The 18,296-nt window shown below is 36.8% G+C and overlaps 1 protein-coding gene and 1 pseudogene across 1 annotated transcript in view; one reads left to right on the forward strand and one right to left on the reverse strand.

The window, feature by feature from the left end:
- Positions 1-18,296, forward strand: part of Stpg2 (sperm tail PG-rich repeat containing 2) — a 105,636-nt gene that overhangs the window by 57,338 nt on the left and 30,002 nt on the right. The gene's annotated exons all lie outside the window — the stretch shown is intronic.
- Positions 14,484-18,166, reverse strand: LOC127206114 (40S ribosomal protein S13-like; annotated as a pseudogene).

Genomic DNA, 18,296 nt, shown 5'->3' on the forward strand with positions numbered 1-18,296 from the left:
GGGTCTGTGTTAACTCACTCAGGATTATCATTTCTAGTTCCATCCATTTGCCTGCAAATTTCAGGATTTTTTTCTTTTTAATAGCTGAGTAGTATTCTATAGTGGAAATGTACTGCAGTTTCTTTATCCATTCTTCAACTGAGGGACATCAAGGTTGTTTCCAGGTTCTGGCTACTATGAATAAGGGTGCTATGAACATGGTTGAGCATGTGTCCTTGTGTGGTGCAGCATCTTTTGGGTATATTCCAAGGAGTGGAATAGCTGGGTCTAAGACCAAGTGTTTCTATAGGTTTTATTATATAGGGTTTCAGACTTTGACCGTGAACTCATTTAAAATTCAGATCCAGAGTTGCCTTCTGCAAAAATACCCACTTTTGTTTCTTTCTATAATCAAACACACAGTCTCAGACTCCCATTACATAATTGCTTTCATCTGAGGAAAATGACTGACTCTTAGCAAACTAGATGGATTGCTTAGATTCCCACAGAAAGAGGTGAGAAGAAAACATTTCCTCAGTGGCTGTTACGATTGATGAGGGCATGTTTGAATGCCTAGTCTTCTGACATCCATAAATGCTAACCTCTTAAAAGGGAATTGGATTTCTTCACATTTCTGAATACACATTATATAGTTAATAAAAAGAACTGTAACTGATATTGATTGTCAGAAATAATAAAGTTGTGAATAAATAAAGTGGTCACTTGTATACCTACAGGTGAAAAGAATAAATTAGGCCATTTGAGTTCATGCAATACCCTTAATAGTGAGAGTGATTTATGGATATTGCATCTTCTTGATTCATGAATAGTAATATTAATAGTTATTCTAGTAGAAAGGCCATTTCTGCTGGCTTTTATCCATGTACCTACAGATCAAGATGTATTTTTTCTTGTTAGATATGGATAAGGGAATGTGACATGAGCTCTTTTCCAAATGGAATAAATATTAAAGTGCGTCTCTCTAGATTTTGACAAATAACTTCTGCATTAATCCATACTATATTTCCTGCTGGAATTGCCTTTCCTGAGAATATGGTTGGGTTAAAAACTTTCCACTAAATGTGCAATTTTGGAAAATTCTTGGCCACTAAGGAAATTTACACATTTAGGTTCGGTTATATACTTAAGTATATTATAAATAGTATAGTGATATATAGACCAGACTTCCCTCAGTGTTGATAAATATGTTGAAATTCATATTATTTCTTAAAAGCCAAAGGCTCCGAGGCATTAGATTAAGTACTATTCAAGTCACAACATAATCTACTAGAAAAAATGAGGAGAAATCAATGTTTCATGAATTTATACTCATTTGCACACAAAAATTAATTTCAACCAGAATTAAAATCAGAACTATACATTGTAATTGGTTGATTTATTTCTTTCATTGTACATTTTCCTCTATAACATTTTTCTATATTATGTTTATTGGTAAAACACAAGTTTTTAAAATAATTACTTTTATTTATATGTTTGTGTATTTATTTTTTCAGTTTTTACAATTTTTTTATTAAATATTTTTACATATACATTTATATTATTACACATATATACATAAACTACCTATAGCAAGAAGAACCATGAAATAATCAGTAATTATATAAATGTTACAGTTTTAGTGTTTTGGCTATTTGTATTTGACAGCCTTGAAGAAAACATCTTTCCTATCTTGGTGTGTCTAAAATTCTGAATATAAATCAATATCTATCATATCTCATCATTATCAATTTAAAACATCTATCTAGACCTAAAAACACCTTAAGTCTTAAACAACTAAGCCTAATTGTAAAACTAAACTATCTTGTCTTTAACCCCATCAGAGACTTGAGAGGGAATAAAATTAATTACCTGAGTATATAGGGGGTATAGGTTAGCAGCTTCCCAAATGAGAAGATGACAGAGACAGTAGGTGTTTGTGTGAATATATGCCACAAATTGTGACACAGCACCTTACTATACTATAGATGCTCAGGTTGAGGGATGGATGTATACATATCACATTTACTACAGTGAGGGGTTTGTAGTCTTAAAACCCCTCCATTGAGACATGGCTCAATGGTTAAGTCTTTTTCATCTGTTCTGCCTGTGTGGTATCCCTAACATGCCCACCTTACTCTTTAAGTATTATCTTGGTCGAAGCCACAATCCTTTATATGGGGCAGGATTTTCCTGATACTCCTATAAATTTGGTGTTCTCTTTGTGCTATCTATACAACAATCAGAAATGTTTTCGAATAATAAACACCAGATCATGTTGTTCCTTTACCCAAAGCATTTTTACCACTCTTAGAATAAAATTCATACATTTTATTGTATCTAAAAGTTCAACAATGAAATAGAATCAGTGCACCCCTTCAATTGGATATTTTACATTTTTCTACATGTCATAATCTAGGTATTCTATTGACCTTTTTAAATTTTGTTTGAACATTTCACACTGCTTCCTCTCTTTAACTATTTTTTAAATAAATTTTGCTCCTAGCTGAAATACATTTTTGTTGAAAACCTACTCCCCTAGTTTTATTTGTGTTTAAATAGAGCCTCTTTACCAAGCCACTCAGTCTAATCACCAATTCCTGCAGAGGAATTTTATCCAGCAACATGGCTGCTCTGACAAGGGATCATTTCCAAATACTTTCAAGGTCTGTGTGGTTCAGCTGGAATGCAGAAATGTCACACACCTTTAATCCCTCTGGCTGGAATACAGACCCATAGCTTTAATCCCAAACAATGACATATAATTGAGGAGCAGATAAAGTGACGAATCAGAGAAAGATTTGACAGAATGAGTCAGAGATAGGATATGCTCAATTCTCATGAGAACAGACAGGAAGGAGGGGCTACTTAAGAGAAGTGCAGTGGGGGCGTGGCAGGTGGAGAAGACAGAGAGACAGACACAGAGACACAGAGAGACAGGGACAGAGAGACAGTGAGTTTGTGAAGGCAGTGCAGCACAGTTTTGCTCAGATCGTACAGTTAGTGCAGTCATTGCAGTTCGGTTTGTGGAGTTCAGAGGTGGGTTTTCCAAATGGAACAATTTAGTCAGAAGCCAAGAAAAGCCAATTTGAATCAGTCAGCTTGGAGAGGAGTTTAAGCCAGAACAGCTGAGTTCAACCAGCCAGTGAGAGTTCAGAAAGCACTAGAAAGAGTGAGTTTATTCAGCAGTAAGTCTTGGAGGCTGAAAACATTCTAGGCCTAGGTTAGCAGATGGAAGCTGGAAGCTGAAGCCTTCAAGGTCTGAATCTATGTAAGATTAAACTGTACAGAGGGTAGAAGCTTCCAGGCCTAGGGCTAAAGATAGCTAGAACTGAGAAAGAAATGCTCTGGGCTCGGCTCACGTCGTGTAGCAGTAAAGCTTGGTATGGCTCTCATTGCATTCCCTCATCTGAGGAAATAAAAACAGTGTTTACAAATCCCATTCTATTGTTCCAGTGTAGTTATCTATTTCCCCTGTAATAGGAACCTACAAGAAGAACATCGTGACAGGCGGATCTGGACCCAGGGGTTCTGCTCAAACTACTGCACCAACCAAGGACAATACATGCAGTAAACATTGAACCCCTACTTAGATCTAGCCAATGGACAGGACATTCTCCACAGCTGTGTGGAGAGCAGGGACTGACTCTGATATGAACTCTGGTGCCCCATATTTGACCACTTTGCCTTGGTGGCGAGGCCTACTGTCATTCAGAGAAAGAATAGGCTCCAAGATGAGACTTGATAGGCTGTGACCATATGGTGGGGGAGGAGGTCCCTTTCTGTCACAGATCTAGGGGAGGGGAATAGAGTGAAAGAGGAATGGGGGGAGGAGACAAGCAAGAGGATAACAATTAAAATGTAATCGGAATAAATTAATAAAAAAACAAATCCCATTCCATCTTTTAAAGATTTTCAACAAAACATATTTAATATTTATTATTTGCATATTTGTTTAAAGTTCAAACTCCATGAGAGCAGACATTTTATTTTGCTAACTTTGTTTACAGTTCTTTGGGAAAGAAGTTGGCACTTGACCTATGTAAATATTTATTAGAATAATCAAAGTTGAGGAGTGGAGCCTCACCACAATGCCTAGACTCTTAGTGGTACTGAACTCAATTGTACTGGCTGGTCTGGTGAGAGGAGCACAGTTATGCCTCATGGTTATGTCTTTTGCTACATGACTAAAATTGTAAAATCACGTGTCTCTCATGTTCCTTTCCTGCATAGATTTAGTTTTTTTAATTATTTATTTTATTTGCATTGCTGTTTAACTTACATATATTTGTGTGAGGGTGTTAGATACTCTGGGCCTGGAGCTGCCATGTAGGTGCTAGTTCTGGTCCTCTGAAAGAACAGCCAATGAGTGCTCCTAACCACTGAGCCATCTCTCCAGCCCTCATAGATTTAGTTTTTATGTAAACCAGACCTGGTGCCTGTGATAGATTCTAAGCTAATCTTGCTATTTCTAACTCCTAGTCTTCTGTGTGCCCTATTTATAGAGTTACCATGCAGTTTTGTGTTCCAGGCAAAGTTCACTAATATGTGACAGTTGGGTTGAGCAGGGACACAGAAGACACATTATGTCTGCTCTCTATTTTGGTGATATTGGTGACCATTGGTGGCTACAATCTAGATTTAGTTATTTATTGATGTCTTCAGAATGGTTATATTGTATGATTTTATATTTTTTGTTAATTTTTGTTACTGTTTGGTTGCTGTTGGACCTGTGAACACTTTACACAGAATAGATAATCTAAATGCTTGACCTGCCCCTCTTTGTTTTTTTGAGAAGGGGTCTCTCTGTTTATGTAGCCTTGGCTTATGGGAACTCACTCTGTAGACTAGGCTGGACTTGAACTCATAGAGATATGCCTGTTTCTGTCTCCCAAGTGGTGGAATTAAGGTCATGGGCCGGCAGTGACTGGCAATTTTTTTTCTTTTTCTTTTCTTTCTTTCTTGTTGTTTTTTTAAAAAATTTTTTTTGAGACAGAATTTCTGTGTGTAGAGCTGGCTATTCTGGAACTTGCTATGTAGACAAGGTTCAAACTCCCAGTGATCTATCTGATTCTGCTTACAGAGTGTTGGGATTAAAGGTATATGCCACCACTGTTTGGCTCTTTCCATTTCTTTATCGATTTTCAAAATAATACATTTTTGCATAATATCCTTTAATTGTAAAAATTTATTTTTCTAAATTTCTACTATAAAATCATGACATTGAGCATATTGGGCACGTTTCATCAGTGTTCTTATTGCTGCCCATCATGTTTCACTCACGGTATTTGGTTAAATAGTGACTTAGTTCCTAAATCATTTTTATACAAACCCAGTAATATTTGACTCATTATTTGTTTTCTGGTGTATTAAAATTATTACTGTCTGTAAATGTTTTTATTTCCTCAGATGATAGGATGAGATTAAAGCCATTCCCAAGCCTTTCTTACTCTTTCTGAACTCTTGCTAGTTGGTTCAACTCAGCTATTCTGGCCCAAAGTCATCTCTAAGCTGACTGATTCAAAGTGGCTTCTGACTAAATGGCTCTGTCTGGCCTCAAACTAACTCTGGCATATATTTTTACTCTTCTGGCTCTTTCTCCATCTCTGATTTGTTCTGTGTTCACCCGTGTCTAGTTTGTTCTCTCTGTACTCTGTCTCTGTGAAACTGTCCCAGAAAAAAAAAATCCTCCTCTCTCCCTGTGCTGCTCTTAAGTAGCCTTTCCTTCTTGTCCTGTTCTCGTAAGAGTTGGGAGTATTCTATCTCTGACTCATTCTGTCAAATGTTTCTCTGATTTGTCACTTTGTCTGTCCCTCAATTAAAACATGTCTACTTCCTTCTATAAACTAAACTTACCTTCATTGTTTGGGATTAAATGTGTGCACTAAGAGCATGTCTATATTCTAGACAAATCACACAGACCTAGAAGATCTTTGAATGTAACCCCTTGCTAGAGCTGGATTAAATTTCCTCTTCAAATGTCAACCATAATATTTATCCTTTTCTGTCTGTCTGTCTGTCTGTCTGTCTGTCTGTCTGTCTGTCTGTCTGTCTCTCTCTCTCTCTCTCTCTCTCTGTGTGTGTGTGTGTGCATGCTCTCATGTATGAGACATCTTTGGATGTTGTTTCTCAGGAGCTGCCCATCTCTTTTGAAACGTGGTATGTCTTTGGTCTCAAGCTTACTAGCTAGAGCAGGTAAGCTGGTGAGTAAGAGTGATCCATCCGTCTCCACCCCACTGCACTGGGCTTATAAGCATGAACTTCCGTATGTTAGGAGTTTTTGTAAGAGCTGGGTTGTAAACTCAGACCTTTAAAATTGCACTGAAAGCAATTCATCAACAGAGGCATCTTTCCAGTCCTGTGCTTGTACTTGTCTTTTAGAGGAAGACATTAAAGCCTTTGTAAGTTAAGGGGCCTAGTTAATGCCTCATGAGCCTGATATCTGACACAAATTTGTTTTAGTCCAAAGTTTCAAGTAAAATATTCAGTTCTTACTTGGCATGTCTTCACTAATTCAGGCTTTGGCAAAGTTTGCTTTAAGCGAAAGATTACTCAAAACATTTTTTGGCTTTTTATAATAAAGAACATACATATAATGTGACCTGCTCCATTTGTTTATTGCAAAGTTTATTCTGAAGATATATTTTGTCTTTAGCTAGCATTAATTGCCTTTCTCCTATCTCTAATTAGACTGTCTTATCAAATATAGTGTCTGCTGGTTCTTAAGGGTCTAGAGTTCCTCTCTACATTCTCTTTTCTATGTTATCTTTTTTTTTTTTTTTTTAATCTTGTGAGTAGAAAGAAAAAAAAATCCATGGGAACCTGGGCAAGTCTAACATATTACTTCATCTGTTTTCACCTTGAGAGTTAGTGCTTTGGTCCCTGCCTTAGTCAGTGTTCAATTGCTGTGAAAAGACAAATGACCACAGCAACTCTTATAAGGGAAAGCACTTAACTAGGGCTGGCTTCCAGTTTCAGAGGTTTAGTCCATTATCATCATGGTGAGAAGCATGGTGGAGCATGTCTTATGCAGACATGGTGCCGGAGAAGGAACTGAGAGTTTTACATCTGGATCTGCAGGGAGCAGGAAGAGTCTGTGAGCCAGTGGCCTGGCTTGGGCTTTTGAAACCTTAAAGCCCACCTCCCACTGAAACGCTTCCTCCAACAAGGGCACATCTCCTAATCCTTTCAAATAGTGGTGTTCCCTGTGAGTATGTGGGGGCCATTCTCCTTCACCACAGTCCACCCCCTGAGCCCCATAGGCTTGAAGCCATATCACAATGCAAAATGTGTTTAGTCCAACTTCAGAAGTCCCCATATTACAGTCTCAACTTGTTTAAAAGGCCAAGGTTCAAAATTTCTTCTGAGGCTCATGGCAATTTCTTAACTGTAATCCCCTCTAAAATCAAAATCAAATAGCAGATCACATACTTCCAACATATAGTGGGACAGAATAAACATTACCATCCACATGGCAAGGGGCATAGTGTGGAAATACTAGACCAAAACAAGACCAAAATGTGGTCACATCTTCTTGTCCATCTCACAGATTCAGGAAGGGACAATCAATAATATATATCTAGCTCCAATTTCTTCCTGGAAGGGGGTTTAACTACGTACCTAAAGTCCTGACATTTCCTGCTCTGTGTCTATCATTCATTTCATTAGCGTGTATCTGGCAGATAGCAGAGCACATGAACACTTAGAACCTGACTGGCATGTGGAAAGTTCCTACAGCTCCAACCATTTCTGCTAGGTAGGCACATCCCCAGAGGTACCTCCTAAAGAGCAGCATCAGCTGGAGACCGTATCCTCATACACAGGATTTAAAACGATGTCTATTCATCATGTACCAATTAGTTGCATAATGTATAACTTCTTAGATACCCTTCCAAGTAGGAACTGGGAAGAAATAAGAAATTGAATATTCCATAATGTTTAAGACATATGGATCAACAATAAAGACAAGACAAAACAAAACAAAATGGAGCTTGAGATACAGCTTGGCAGTTAAGAACATATAGGAAAGATTACTCCATGGCTAAGACCATATATTGCTCTTGCACAGGGCCTGAGTTCAGTTTCTAGAATCCACATCAGTCTGATGGCTCACAATTGCCCTTAAATCCAGCTTCAGGGAATCTGATGCCTATGGCGTCTGGGGGGCGGAGTTAGCTGTATGCACATTGGTACTCCCAGAAACATACACCCAGAATTAAAAGTAATATATCTTAGCATAGAAAATAAACTGCATCATAGAAAAGTTAGGAACCTGGTGATTTTATAGGTGAATTGTACTGAATGTTTAAAACACAATAGTGTCTGTCATTCTTAAGCTCTTATAGAAAAACTTAAAAAGAAGGAAGTAGTGTCTAACTTACTTTATGAGCCCAATGTCACTTTCCTGAAAAGGAAAGGATATTACAGAGCAGAATTCAGCTACGGTATAAAATAGTCTTTTATTTTGGACTTTTAATAATTTATTTTTTCTTGAAATGAATATAAACTTCAATGAAGAAATACACAGTTACTTACAAATATACTACCTAGGAGTATTTTTAATATTTCAAAAATATTTTTAATAATTTCAAATTTCAATATTTTGGAATTTTTCTTCATCCTGATTCTTGCTATATGTATTTTGTTAATATATCAATTATACATATTAATGAGGTTCACTGGCATATCCTCATGGACACATACATATATCATGTGTTGATTTTTTCCATATTTAAAATGTTTTTATATATATATTTATATTATTACATATATGTACAATAGCCTACCTAAAGCAAGAAGAACTATGACACAATCAGGAATTATATAAATGTTACACTGTTAGTGTTTTGGTTGTTGGTATTTGGCAGCCTTGAAGAAAACATCTTTCCTATCTTGATGTGTATAAAATTCTGAATGTAAATCAGTCTCTATCACATCTTGCCATTATCAACTTAGAACACCTATCTAGACCTAAAAACATTTAACCCTTAAACAACTAAGCTTCATTGTATAACTAAGCTACCTGGTCTTCAACTCCATCAGAGACTTCAGAAGGAATAAACTTGCTTATCTGAGTATACAGGGAGTGCAGGTTAGTAGCTTCCCAAATGAGAAGATGACTGAGACAGTTTACTACCTGAATAGTCACCCAAAACTCTCTATAGCGTTGGAGCACCTTCTTCAGCCTTCTGGTCCTATATATCTGATAGACATATTATGTACCTTATTTTGGGATAATGTGACCTATGTAAATACAGATTAAAAACCACCTCATACATGCAGAAAATATATTTCTTTTCACAAAATTTACTATTTATTCATGATTAAAATTCTTAACAAGTAAAGTGTAAAAAGAATGTACACCAACACAGTAAAGATCTTACATAGAAAGCTCATGGGGAATGTCAGTAGTGAAAAATACTGAAATCTTTTCCTCTTAAATGGGCAACAAGGAAAGGATTTCAACTCAAGATGGTATCTACTCAGTATAGCCACCAAAAGGGCTAGCCTTAGCTACTAAGCAATAAAATTAATACTCCCCTAACTCCAAAGAGAGGTAAACTGTTTGTAGATGGTATGCTTTTATACACAGAAAGGATGCCAAAGAAACAAAACAAAACACTGCCACCACCAACACCAAAACAAACAAACAAAAAACCAAAAAAAAAAAAAAAAAAACCCAAAACAATGAAGCAACCAAACAAACAAAACTGTTAGAAACAGTGAATGAGTCTGGAAAAGCTGCAGGACACAAAACATGTAACACTCAGTGTGTCTTTGACTAGTAAAACATTTGAAAAAGAACTTGATTAATTCCAGCCCTTGAGAGACAAAGGCAGGCCAATTGCTATGAGTTTGAGGCCAGCCTGGTCTACAAAGTGAGTCAAGGACAGCCAAGGTTACACAGAGAAACCTTGTCTCAAAAAAATTTTTTTTAAGAAAAGAACCTGAAAAGATACCTTTCTTAAAATAGCATTAAAAATAACATTAAAGCATTTTGCTAATAAATGTAGCCAATTGAAGAATAGTCCTAAACTGAAAATTACAAAGCATTGATGAAGTATATTAAAAAGCAAGTGAATAGAATATATCTCCTATTTATGAATAGAATAATTTAACATTTTTAAATTATCCAAATATATCTATATTGTCCAAGTCAATCTAGAAATCAATGAAACCCTCATCAAAATTTAATGTAATTTAAAAAAGAAATAGAACATATAATTTAAAAATGCATATGGATCCACAATACATTCTGAACAGCCAAAACCATCTTGAGAATAAATAACAAAGCTGAAGATATCATACTTCATGATTTTAAGGTAAATAAATCCATGTGCTACTAGGACAAAGAGAGACTTGTAGAACACTGGGACAACAGAAGAAGCAAAGAATAAAATGCATACATTTGTGGTTAATTGATTTTTAACAAAGTTGCTAGGAACATATATGAAAAATAATTAACTTTTGGGTGGGTATTGTTGGGAAATCTGAGCCTAACATATTGAATAAGACTGGAATCTCATCTGTGGCACAAACAGAAGCTAATCAGAACAGGGAAAGATTTCAAAATAAGGCCTAAACCCCAAATAAGCTACTAATAATGATTATTATTATACTGAGAGAAATTTAGGGTGAACATAATGATATTGGCTTGGAATATTATTTTGAGAAATTATCCAAGGGTATACATACAACAAAAACAAAATATACACAAATAAGAAAAAAATCAAAGAAACCAGGCTTTTCCTAGCAAAGGGAACAATCAACAGAGAGAAGATACAACCTATAGAATGGGAGAAACTATTTACAAACATTTGATCTGATATAGGGAGTTAATAATAGTACAGAAAAGAACTTAAAGCTGGGTACAGTGGCACACGCCTGTAATCCCAGCACTCAGGGAGGCAGAGGCAGGCAGATCTCTGTGAGTTCAAGGCCAGCCTGGTCTATAAAGAGAGTCCAGGACAGCCAAGGCTACAGAGAAACCCCGTCCCGAAAAAACCAAACAAAACCAAAAAACAAAAAAGAACTTAAGTGTTTTAATAGCAGGAAAACAAGTAACTCTGTTAAAAGCAAAACTGACCAAGGATTTGAACAGCCGCTTCTCAGAAGAAGACGTACAAATGGGTAACAGTTATTTTAAAAAAGTGCTCAAGCTTACTCATCACCAAGGACATGGAAATCAAAACCACAATGAGATATCAGCTCATTCCCAATCAAACTGATATTATCAAAACATTTAAAAATGATAGGTGGTGTTGGAGATATTTATTTCAAGTACTGGTAATGGGGTAATATTAATATAGTCACTGTTAGAAAAGTGTGGAAATTCCTCACAAAACTTAAGACATGACTACCAAATGATCCAACATCTCATTTCTGTGAATTCATCAACATGAAACAAACCATGCACTACAGAGATGTCTGCATCCCTCTGTTCATCGTTGTGTTAGTCACAGTATCTGTAATATATAGCTAGCTATGTACTCACTGAAGGGTGAATACAGACGTGTTGCTGTTGTGTCAAACAACATGGAAGAATCTGGAAAAATGTTCACAAGTGCATTAAGTCTCCATCAGAGTGGGTTTACATGGCTTATCACGTAGAAACAGTAGATTAATGATGGCTTTTGTGGTTGGATCTGGATGTCAAGGAAAGATATATTGCATTTCAGTTAGTAGTAATAAGACAGCTTTCTTATAGCGTGTCAAGCAATGGTTAATTATACCAAATGCATGCATTAAAGTTGTTAAAAGTGTATCCTAAACAGAGAAACCCTGTCTCAAAAAATGTGTATCTTAAATATTCTAATCCTACACATAAAAATGAAAGTATTTGATATGACATTTCTTAGTTTTACGGTTTTAATAATTTCATGATATATATGTTTATCAGAATATTATATTGCATGTGTTAAGTATATAGAACTTAAAGTGTGTTGATTATACTTAAGTAAATCTAGAAAAATACAATATTATGAACTCAGTGAAGCTGTGGTAACCTGTGTGCATGCCTGTGTACACACATATGTGCACGCACACATGCACACTCTCACACACACACACACACACACTCACAGATGTGAACAAAAGAGGGAGACTACTTGGAAAGAAAAAGGAGGTCATCAGGAGTAGGAGAGGGCAGGAGGAAATAATGCAGAGTGAGTGTGGTCACAGTGGATTGAGTTCATGTTAACTTGTCACAGGAAATAATAATCCCCCCAAGCTCTCATTCTTTATGATTTTACCTTGGATCTCAAGTAAAGGGAAAACATGAATATGATGAATCCTTATAATGTATAGATAATGAAGAAATGCACAATTGATATAATAATTTTCCATTGTAACATAAAAATGTTGATGAGGAGACAGACAGGTGATTATATGAGCTATTGAAATGAAATATAAAGCTAGGTGAGGTGGCATACACTTCTCATCCCGTCACTGGGAATTCCAGTGCAGGTGCATCTCTGTGAGTTCAATGACAGCCTGATCTGTATTGTGTGCTCCAGGACAGCCAAGGATGTATAGTGATCTTTGTCTCAAAATACCAGAAAGAAAAAAAAAAAAAAGAAATATGAATCTAATATCAGTATAGATCATTATGATTTCATACTGTCTTTTTATATGGAACATTTTGTATCTGTGGTTTGGATTAATCGCCTCCAGACCACAATAGTGTGCTCTTCAATGTATCTTCAATCTTCTCATGACTTGAAGACAATCAAATGTAAGTACAGGCAACTTACATCTGAGATTTGAGTGTTTTTCTCAGCTCAGGGTTTCTTCCTGTCTTTGGAGAAAGAAACTGACGATATGTTATTTAGACATTATATAAACCACTTCCATATGTTGCAGCAGAGCATAAAGGAATGATTTCTAGGACTACTTAATATTGGATTAGACATGTACTCACACTCAACTATTGTCATTCCAGTGGAAACTCCCAACCTCCCAGATTACGGTATAAAATATCACAGCTTATTACCTGCTAGAGAGCTGACAGTAATCGCCATTGAGCATCTCCTCATAATTTCTGGGCCATTTGTGTTTAACATAAACATACTTGGCAGCCACAAAACTTTGGTGCAATTTCCAGAGATCTATAGTTATGAATTTAAATGAACAAACTTCACATAGGAGGCAGCACAAGGAAGCAATTTCAGATACAACCTAAATGATGCTGTCTGTCATTGAGGTGCACAGAGCTGCACAGCGAGAGACTACAAACACTATTATTCTTCATATTGCAATATAACTACTTTGTTGCGGATTCTCAAAAGGAGCGGCTGATTTTAATTATCAAGAACCTCAAGAATATCCCTTAAAACTACGCAAATTGGTGATCTAAATCGTACCGACCGTTCATCTAGGAGGCCGCAGGCATAAATGCAAAGAGACACTGTTCTGTAAACAAGTGCTTGCTTCCCCTGAAGTCTCAGAGTCCACCTTAGTCTTATCTTTTGCTATAAAAGGATTTTTAGGATGAATAATTTTTAGTGAAAGGAGATTCATTCTGGCTTACAGTTCTAGAGGTTGGGAAGCTCAGGACTGAGAAGGCACATTTGGTGAGGGCCTATACTTTCTCAGTTCATGGCAAAAAGCAGAAGGCATGTGGCCACATGTAGAAGAAAGAAAGGGGGCCAAGCTCTCGGGACAGCTAATATATCAACAACAGCAACAACAACAACAACAGCAACAGCAACAACAACAACAACAGCAACAGCAACAACAGCAACAGCAACAACAACAGCAACAGCAACATGGATTTATTCCTGAAGGTTCCTCCTCATGACCTAAACATTGCTAACTACTCCACTTCCCAAGATAGCTACATTGAAGAATTAACAGCCCTCCACATGGACTTTCTAGAAGTATTCAAACCAAAGCAAACATTAGTTTCAATAATCACAAGTAATTAAAGTAGCTTAATACATTGAATCATGACATACCTAATTATCTTGAACTTAGAAATTTACATTGATATTTCACCATACAGGATCAGTGAATATTCTTGTAATTTCATTACTTGATGACTTGATTTACAAGTCACCTGTATGCACCTGTTCATGACATCTATCTACTGGGCTAGCTGAATCCACTTTCATTAACTTCTTTTTCTGATTGCTACCAGCCTACCTCTGCGTATATCTTATAGAGGAATAGTGCATGAGAAATTCTAAGCTGTCATGTTCACTAGTTTGTGAATAGGACTAAGTGTTCTGTATCATAACAAGAATTGTGAAGATGAACATAGCCTCTTTATAGGATCAGCTCGTTTTGATGTGAATCAGTTGTCTTTTCATGGCACAATAGTTTATTTCCACAAAATAATCCTAGTTTCACAGCTATAGGTGTCTGTGAAGATCACAAACGTTGCTCCTACTATGAGCATTATAATTTTACCATGGAAACCGTTAGAGACAGGCACAGACATACAACGTCATTTCTCAGACACTTTTTAAAATCCAAAGTGATCTTACTGCTCTTGTGCACAGGAGAATTTATTCCACTAGAGCAGAGGCTGTGGGTGACTCGTATTTCGAATTGGGTGGGAGGGCATACTTAGTCTTTTACAGTATCAAGCCAACCATAAAGCCTGCTCTCTGTCCGAATCCGAATCAGGAGGAACTTAGCATCCTTCTCCTCTCTGTTCCTCTCAAGATGCTTGTGAACAGCAACTGTTTTCTTAATCTAATGGTAGAGTTCCTCCAGGAGACCAGGGGCGTGGCCTTTGCATTTAAGGATTCTGAAGATTTTATCACCAGTCACAAAACAGGCCTGTGCCACACCATGTGAGTCCCTCAGGGTCACACCTATCTGGGAGGTCGTCAGGCTTTTCTTGGCCAGTTTGTAAATTTGTTCCTTTATGCCATCAGATGTCAACTTCAGCCTCCTGGGGACACTAAGATAGGGCAGCACCGACTGGGATAGGCCCTATCTGTCCAACCTACAGGAGTGTGCATGTGACCCATAATGGCAGATACCTGGCAGCAAAGAGACTCTCAAACATTTTTATAACCATTTTACAATGTATACAAATATGTAAAAGAATATACATGCGAGGATATTTGAAATAGACTAAGATATTAAAGAACAGAATGTGGAATCTTGTGTTTTTATGTCATATTTAAAGTTTTTAAAATTGAGTTAGTTACCAACACTTGTACTTTGTGAGATTGGGATTTTACACACAAATCCAGATTTTCTCCTTAAAATAAGAAAACACAAACAAACACACAAGCCAGCTCTTACAACAATAACTCAGATTTGATTAAATGTTGCTCATGGGGTAAGGTAGAGTGATTTCCATGTGAGACAATTAGTGCCTGCCTGGTCCCAGTAGGCACTGGGTGCTCTTTTGTGAGTATAATACTAATTAATCATCCAGTGCTCTTTCAATTAATTTAATATTGCTTCACTTAGATGATTTCAACTGTTTGTGTATTATTTCATTAATGTTAACATTTTTCTCTTTGAAAGGGAAATTTAGGTTAAAGGAAAAAGGAGTTAAGTGACCATATGTGGAAGTTCATATTGCATTACACACTAATAAATATCGAACTCTAAACACTTACATAGTACCGATTTGCTGAGATAGGCATCACGAATATCTATTGCTACTAGATAGATACTTCACATATGGATTGTAGTAATTGCAAGAAAATTATAAAGAGTATTTGTTTATGCTTTTTTTTTTTTTTTTTTTTGAAGAAAAGAGCAGAGAAGCTTTCTGTGGTGAGAGTGGAAGGTGTGGGTTTAGACTGCTGTATTACTGTTTTTGCTCAGCTGAGTTACGAATACCAGTGTTGACATGAATTGTTACTCAGCAATTGTATTATGGAATCTAAATAGCTTTTCATGAGCATTATTGAGTTTCATCCTGTTCTCTGTGTGGCACTATATATTACAACTTTCCTCTCTAGAGGAGTAATTTATGGCCAGGCTCAGTGACTTACACTTACATTTTCCCTCTTTGATTTGCTTGCTTAAATTTATACCAGATAGCTACTTTTGTTTTCTTTTGTTGTTACGGGTAACGAGTACATGATTTAGCCTACAAAGCACTTCCTGTCTCTAATTTAATGTTCTCACTTGGATGACATACAACTGAAGTGTGGCGTGTGAGGCCCAATGGCAACTGTAGTGCTACTGTTGATTAATATAATGATACTTTCCAAATTGCTTTAGAGTTTGCCTTACCATGTTTATTGGATTCAGTTCTGTTTATATCTGATTAGTTTAAAAAAAGAATCTTTGCTTTCTGAGATCAGAATCAAAGCATACATTATGTTTTTTAATGAATCAAAGTTTACATGGTAATTATGCAAACAAATGTAATTGACAGATGTTCTCTATGGTCCACATCCAAGTTAGATGCTACTCTGTTCACTCCATCCTGAGGGTGATCTATGAGTGTTAACTATATCTAGGATGTAATTTAAAATGCATTTCATTTCAAGAGAAGGAGCTGCTTTCCTATACTGTAAACACAATGCCAGAAATCTCATAAACATTACACAGCATTTTAGCCATTTTAGCTTTTTTATTTAGGTGGTTTTCCCAGAAAACACATGCAGTTTTATGGTTTCAGGAGTCACTGTCTATACTTCTTACTTCCACTGTGTGTTTAGACCCCTGATTCCTCATTGGGTTCCAACCCTGTAGAGATCAATGCATGTACGGCACCTCCACTTTGATACCATATAGGAACTATGAAACAAACACTCAGAATTGAACTGATCTTTCTCTGAACCTTGCTCTGCTTCTGGTTTCTCTGACTATTGCTTCTTAGCCAGAATGTTTCACACAAACATTTGTATCTGGGAAAGGGAGGTTGGGGGTTGCAGCGTACCAGTCCCAACCACTTATACACTATGGAGCTTTGGAAATAATTTATTTGCCTTATATGGTTTTCTTATCTGTGAATTGAGATGGAAATAGTCCTTGGTGAAAAGTAGGTGTTTGGAAATCATTAGTTGTCCTTTTAGTTATTGGTTACAGAATACCCAATGGTCTCAATGTAGCACCTTAAAGCAACAACTGCTGCTTTTCATGACTACATTAGCAATAGAAAATAGGGCTCAATTACTAAAACAAACAGTACTAGTGGACTCTCTGGCTTATTGTAGACAAAGAATACAAATAAAGCAGCATCAAAGACAGGGCAGTAGTAGTGGTGATTAATAATGATGATGATGATAATAATAATAAAAACAATAACTGTACTAGTTATTATTTTTGAGATAGGTCTCATTACGTAGCTCACCTTGAGCTCACTTTGTAGGGCAGGGTAGCCTCATAGTCCTCCTGCCTCTGTCTCTCATGTTCTGGGGCTACAGGGTTGTGTCACCTGGCATGGCTAAGTTTGTTTTCTTTATGGGATTTAGGAGTCTTAGCTAGTGCTATGATGCTTGTTTTGTCATTTATTGACACTTCAATGCAGTATTTAATTGACTTTGTCCTCCATCCGCTATCATTTTGTTTAATCACATCTTTGGTAGTATATCCTTTTTTAAAATATTTAAAAATATTTACTATGTTCATATTTTTGGGTCTAAAACATCAGTTTTCTTGCTGAGTTTTTCTCTCTGTTGCTTAGATTTTCATCAGTATTGCCAGTTTTTGGGTCATTCAAACTTTGGCTGATAACTTTCCTCTCCAGGGCCACTGAATTGATTTGCTTGTTATGTTCTTTTTGATATCACTGATTATTATTGTTATTATTATTTTTTTATTATTTGTAAATATCACACCTTGTGCCTAGATATTGTTCACCTTTCAGTATTCCCATGTCCTCCCCTTTTCCCTTCTGATCTCCTCCACCAAAAATAATATTTGTGTGGTCAAATATTCACTGAAGAATGGTCAAATTCTAGTGGCCAGACTTCCCAAGGATAATGTCATTAGCTGAGGAGAGCTGGACAGTGGCCGAAACAGGGCAGGGCCAGCTCTCCTGTGAGGGGTGGGGTGAATCTCCTATGCCCATGGAAGTTAACATGGCTTCAGGCAGCAATCTGGACCCCAGGCTTGTGTGGTAACAGGAGCCATAGGGCTATATCAGGACCATTGACCCAGTTATAGCTCTCCGTGGCTCTAGGGACCATGAGACTCAACATGATCTCAGGTGAATACACATGCTACTCACATCAGCATGGCTCTCGGAGGCAGCAAAACCCAAGGCCATTACTGAGGCATCAGGCAGCAGCACAGACTACATGCAGCCACATGGATCTCAGGTTTCATTATGTTCTAGGGCAGCAGCATGGTCCACCAACATGGCCTTTGGTGGCATTGTGGAACACAGTGGTCCTTCA

The sequence above is a fragment of the Acomys russatus genome, chromosome 23, assembly GCF_903995435.1.
Source record: "Acomys russatus chromosome 23, mAcoRus1.1, whole genome shotgun sequence".
Taxonomy (NCBI): Eukaryota; Metazoa; Chordata; class Mammalia; order Rodentia; family Muridae; genus Acomys; species Acomys russatus.